Below are 6102 nucleotides of genomic sequence, written 5' to 3' on the forward strand. Positions count from 1 at the left end.
CCTGGCCCCGCCCAGCAACACCAGACGCTCGTTGCCATTGGCCGCGAGAACGCGGCGAAGCCGCCCCGGGCGTCCATTGACTGAGCCGAGAGAAAGTCACTCCCGAGAGGCTCTGCGCGGGAGGCTTGGATCGCGGACTGGCCCGAGCGCAGGCTCGGCTGAGAGGGCGGTCACCTCAGTGTTGGGGTCTCGGGCACGAGGCCTCTCTCAGCCCATGTACAGTGGGCCGTTGGACTCAGGCGGGCGTCAGTGCGCGGCGATCCCTCAGGCTCCTCAGCGGGCGAGCAGCGGGCACTGGTGTGGAGTCCGCGCGGACGGTGGGGCGCAGCTGAGATGGAGGACGTTGAGGCTTCCGGGCGCGCTGGGCCTCCTCTTGAGGAATGCGTCCACATGCTTTCCTCCCAGCACGGGCCTCACTCATGAGGCTTTTCACAACTCCCAGGAGCCAGCTGGACACCCCGGGCCCCTTTGGACGTCCTTCATAGACCCGTTATGACGTGTATTAGTCCAAGTGCTTTTCAAAACAGCCTTGGAAGGAGCTCCAGCAGCAATTTCAGACGGTGAGGTGATCTTGGGAAGTGCGAGGACAGACTTGAGGGAACTACAGACGTGCGGAGCCTGGGGGGGTTGGGTAGTGGAGCTGCACTGAGCCCCCCTCACACACACACACACACTGGAGAATCCAGAGGGAACTGTTGCGCAGTGTCGCGGGAAGTGCATCAGTGGACTGTGGTGGACGTCAGTACTCACAACTGTACGCAGAGGGTCACTTTGCTACGTCACATCAGGTGTCCTTCAGGTGACAGAGCCAGCAGGAGAACGATCTGGCCACTGGGCCAATACTGAAGGCCTCTGATGAGCAGTGCTTGCCCCAGAGTTAATTTTTGACCTGGGTTGAGGTAGGAGTGTGAACCAGTGAAGTGAATGAATGCCCTAGTGACCTGTTTATGATGGAAATATTAGCTATAAGGAAAGATAATGGAAGTGGGCATCATCTAAATGGTGCTGCTAGTTATAAAGAACCTGCCTGCCAATGCAGGAGATGTGAGATACAGGTTTCATTCCTGGATGGGGAAGATCCCCTGGAGGAGCACATGGCAACCCACTCCAGTATTCTTTAATACTACTGATACTGTTCAGAAAAATAATGGACAGCTGATGGCTACCAATAGACCATTGAAAGTGATGGAGTCTCTTTGATTGCATGCCAAGAAATCCTCATTTCCTGCATTGAAACAATAAAGACAAGGACTAGGCCCAAGAGTCTCTATGATGGTAAACACCCAATCAAGACAATTCTGTTTTGCTAAGTTTGGGATCCTGGTTGGGGAAATCTGGGTAGATGCCCTCAAAGATTTCCTCACCCCCACCCCATCCCACACTACCCCCTCGACTGTCTTGAACCTCTGGAGCCTGCCCATGTGGCTCACCTTTCCCTACCAACCTAGCCCCCCACTCCCCAGTCTGTTGGACAATAGGCATATGATTATGGTTATTTCTTAGTATAATTCAGCTAAACTATAACCCTCTTCCCCTCAAAAGAACACATTAGTTTGCTGCTGCTAAGTCGCTTCAGTCGTGTCTGACTCTGTGCAACCCCATAGACGGCAGCCCACCAGGCTCCGCCGTCCCTGGGATTCTCCAGGCAAGAACACTGGAGTGGGTTGCCATTTCCTTCCGCAGTAACAAAGTACCACTAACTGGGTGGCTTAACAGAAGTTTATCTCACAGTTCTAGGGGCTGGAAGTTAGAACAAAGTGACAGGGCTGTGAGGGAAGGATCTTCTATTCCTCTGCTAGCTTCTGGTGGTTTGCTGGCAATCTTGTGTTACTTGGCTTGTAGATGCATTGTGCCAGTCTGCCTTGATGTTCATGTGCCTTTCTCCCTATATGTTTGTATGTTTCTGTGTCCAAATTCCCTGTTTTTGAAAATACCAGTTATTGGATTTTTACCTGCTCTAATTACAATACTCATCTTAATTTGATTGCCTATAAAGACCCTATTTCCAAATAAGGTTACATTCATGGGTACTTGGGGGTTAGGACTTAAACATCTTTTGCAGGGATACAGTTTAGTCCATGACAGGTTGTAAGAACCAGCCAACTGCCAGGAGCTAGGAAAGTTTTTGTGGGGCTGGATTATAAGTGTGCTTGATGAGTGGTGGTCCTCAGCATCCTTGCTTAATTCACCAGCATGAGCCCTGCAGAAATCAGAAGAAAACTGGAGTGTAAAGTTGGTAAAAGACTTATGACCAGTCTTCTAAGATACAGGGTTTATGACCAGTCTTCTAAGATACAGGATTTAACACCTAGGCAAAGACCAATAGCAAACTCCTAAAGTGATGCTATGTCTATTGCCATATAACAAATTACTACACACTTAGTGGCTTAAAACAAGAATCATTTATTCTCCTAAGTTGCTGAGGGTCAGGGCAGAGTGGAATTGAGCTACGTCATCTGGGGCTTCAGTTGGAACAGCTGGAAGGCTGGAGGTTGGAATGATCTGAAGGTTCATTTACTCACATGTCTGACAGTCGATGCTGGAGCCCAGATTGGAGGTGTCGGCCAGCATGCCCACACACGGCCATTCCCACTAGTCAGTGGTGGCTCACCAATGTAGGCAAGAGCTGACAGTAGGAAAGGTTGCTCCTGAACAGCATTTGCGGGGAGTGGGGAGGGCGGTGGGCGATAGGATCCTAGCAGTAAAGAGGTCAGGAAGGAGCTTGTAACTGACAGAAGTCAGTACTGCAAATTACAGTGGCCAGCAAGACCTGAGTGGCAGCCAAGGGACCCTGACCTGTGGACAGTTGCAGAAATGGTTAATAAAACACAGCATCCCTAGAGGCAAAACAGATGGGCAGTTGAAAATACCAGCAGAAAAAAGTTAAGGATGGATGAATAGGAAAATCAGGATCCCACAGCCAGTTTCTGGACTGAGCTGGTTTTCAGATGTACTGAAGAGGTGGCCAAATACCAAGAAGGACCCTGCAGCATACCACAAATAGATACAGAAATGAATCCTGAAGTCCTTTTCCAGAGTCCAATAGCCATTTCCTTTGACAACTACACCCAGGGGGAAAGTGGGTAACCAAACATTCTGAAGACTGTGTACTGAAGATGTACACAAAATCTGAATTGACTTTGATATCCAGACATCTGCATTATCATCACGGCTTCCCTGTCAGAGTGGCTGCATAGTGACCAGATAATTAATGGAGTCCTCCCCAAGGTCCAGCTTACAGTAGGCCCACCAACTCTGTGGACCTGCTTGTGGTCATTTCCCCTGTCCCAAACTGAATAATTGGCATTGATGTACTTGGCAATTAATGTTACTCTCAGGTTGAGTCCCTGACCTGTAGGGTTAGAGCTATCACAACAGGAAAAGTTAAGTGGAAAACTGACTGGTTTTGAAAAGTCAAGTGGAAAACTGACCTCTAAAACTGATCTGTTCCAGTCAAGATCATAGAGTCTCTAGGGGTGAGACAGTGGCAGAACTGGGGGCCACTTTTAAGGATCTAAAGGATACAGCATGGTGGTCCCCCAAATCTTAAATTCACCAGTGTGATCCCTGCAGAAATTGGGTCCTGGAGGATGGCAGTACACTGCAAACTCAACCGAGTGGCAGCCCTGATAGTAGTTTCTGTGTCAGATGCAGGGGGTGGCTACTGATTCGGTGTGTTCTTTTCTGTCCCCATCAGGAAAAAAGGATCAGGACCATTTCCCATTCACATGGAACACAGATGCAGTTTTGCCCGAAGGCTATGTTACCTCTCTTGCCCTCTTGTAGTCCAAAGACTTCACCATCCTAAAGAATATCACACTGCTCCATTACACCAATAATATTACAAAGATGCTGGAGGCCTTGGTAAGATACAGGTGTTCCAGAGAGTAGCAGATAAACACTGTGAAGATTCAGAGACCTGCTACATTTGTAACATTTTTAGGGATCCAGTGGTCAGTAGTGCCCTAGGGCATCCCTTTCAAAAGGCAAAGACAATTATTGCATCTTGCACCTTCAGCCATCAATAAAGGAAGATACTTTTGGGTCTTTTCAGGTTCTGGAAGTGGCCTATTCCACACCTAAGAATAGTGCTCTGGCCCAAATACTGGGTGACTTGGAAGACTTCCAGGTTTGAGAAGAACCCAGAAAAGTAAGAGTTTTTGTAATTGGTCAAGGCTGTGATGCAGGCAGCTGTGCTGCCCCAGCCATATGGTCTAGCAGGTGGAGGTGGTGGTAGTGGGGAACGACATGATGTGGAGTTTCTGGCACATCTCAGTAGGAGATTCACGAAGCAGGACCCTAGGTTCTGCCATGCCCCTGGAAGCAGAGAATTATTTGCCTTTTAGGGGGAAAAAAGCCTTGGTGTGCTTCTGTGCTCTGATAGAGATGGAACATCTGGCCTTGGGACACCAAGTGAACATGCAGACAAAACAGTGCCTTGTTAGGGGGTTCTGCCAAACTCACAAGGTCATCAGGGTGGTTTGGCCCAGCAGCAATCCACTACCAGGTGGAAGGAGAATGTTCAAGACAGCATGAGACTGTTCAGGGGTCACAGGTGAGTGCAGGATAGGTGGCCCAGACCCACAGAGCACCCACTGTTCCTGTATCAGAGCCCCTTTGTCCTTTCACACCTATGACCATATGGGGAGGCCTTTAGGACATGTGGACAGAGGGGGAAAATCTTGAGCCTCATTCCTGGATGGATTGGCTTCGTGATGGTGTTCAGTTGCCAAGTCGATCTGATTCTTTGCAACCCCATAGATGGGAGCACACCAGGTGTTCCTTTCCCTCACCATCTCCTAGAGTTTACCCAAGTTCATGTCCATTGAATTGGTGATGCCATCTAACCATCTCATCCTTTGTTACCCCCTTCTCCTTCTGCCTTCTATCTTTACCAGCATCAGGGTCTTTTCCAATGAGTCGGCACTTCACATTAGGTGGCCAAAGTATTGGATTTCAGCCTCAGCATCAGTCCTTCCGATGAGCATTCAGGGTTGATTTCCTTTAGGATTGACTGGTTTGATCTTGCAGTCCAAGGGATTCTCAACAGTCTTCTCCAGCACCACAGTTTGAAAGCATCAATTCTTTGGTGCTCTGCCTTCTTTATGGTCCAACTCTCACATCTGTACATGACTACTGGAAAAAACCATAGTTTTGACTATCTGGACCTTTGTTGGCAAAGTGATGTCTGCTTTTTAATACACTGTCTAGGTTTGTCATAGCTTTTCTTCCAAGGAGCACCTGTCTTCTAGTTTCATGGCTGCAGTCACCATCCACAGTGATTTTAGAGCCCAAGAAGAGGAAATACGTCAGTGTTTCTGCCTTTTCCCCTTCTATTTGCCATGAAGTGATGGAACTGGATAGGCATGATCTTAGTTTATTTAATATTGAGTTTTAAGCCTGACTTAGCACCTGAGATCAGCATGAAAGTGGACAGCAGCTACATTACAGCCTCATGCAGGGCTGGCCTTGAAAGACAGCAGTGGAGACATATCCCCCACTGGGAAGAGCGCCTGTCATTCACTTTTGTGTGTAAGGAGTGGCCCAAGGTGAGAATATATGTGGACACAGGGCAGTGCTGGGTGACCTCTGTGACTGGGAATAAGGAAAGCACATGGGAAGACGTACTGGGATGGGCACCAAGCAGACAGAACAATTCTAACAGTTGACATTGGACAGCATTTCTTACTGGCAACCTGTGTGCTGGCACGATGGGTACAAGGACAGAATGACCAAAGTAATGGAGCTAGAGGCTATTTATGGGCCCAAGGCTGATCCAACCACTCACTTGGTCTAACCTGTCAGCAAGAGACCAATGAGGAGCTCCCGATGTGGTTCCTTTCATGAAGTTCAACCAGCCATTTGCTCTACTGGAACTCTTCTATCCGGGAAGGGCCAGCAGTTTGTTTTCACAGAAATAGATTCATACTGCATAGATAGGTTTAACCTCCTGTCCACAGGTGTCAGCCAGCAAGGGTTTATGGAGTGTTAGTTCCTCTAGCACAGGATCTCACCTTACAGCAAAGGAAATGCAGGGTGCACTTTACACTGCAGGATGTGCAGTGATCACAGATCTGCTGCCTGACAGAGCACTGGGACAGT

The 6102-nt window shown here is 48.6% G+C and overlaps 1 long non-coding RNA gene across 1 annotated transcript; it reads left to right on the top strand.

Annotated features, from left to right (window-relative positions):
• The first annotated feature begins 118 nt into the window (after positions 1-118).
• Positions 119-4053, top strand: LOC104984905. The gene is made up of 2 exons (XR_824812.1): positions 119-560; positions 3698-4053. It is a non-coding gene; the product is annotated as an uncharacterized LOC104984905 (long non-coding RNA).
• The last annotated feature ends 2049 nt before the right edge of the window (positions 4054-6102 follow it).

This window comes from Bison bison, unplaced genomic scaffold (genome assembly GCF_000754665.1).
Source record: "Bison bison bison isolate TAMUID 2011002044 unplaced genomic scaffold, Bison_UMD1.0 scf7180017864037, whole genome shotgun sequence".
Classification (NCBI taxonomy): domain Eukaryota; kingdom Metazoa; phylum Chordata; class Mammalia; order Artiodactyla; family Bovidae; genus Bison; species Bison bison.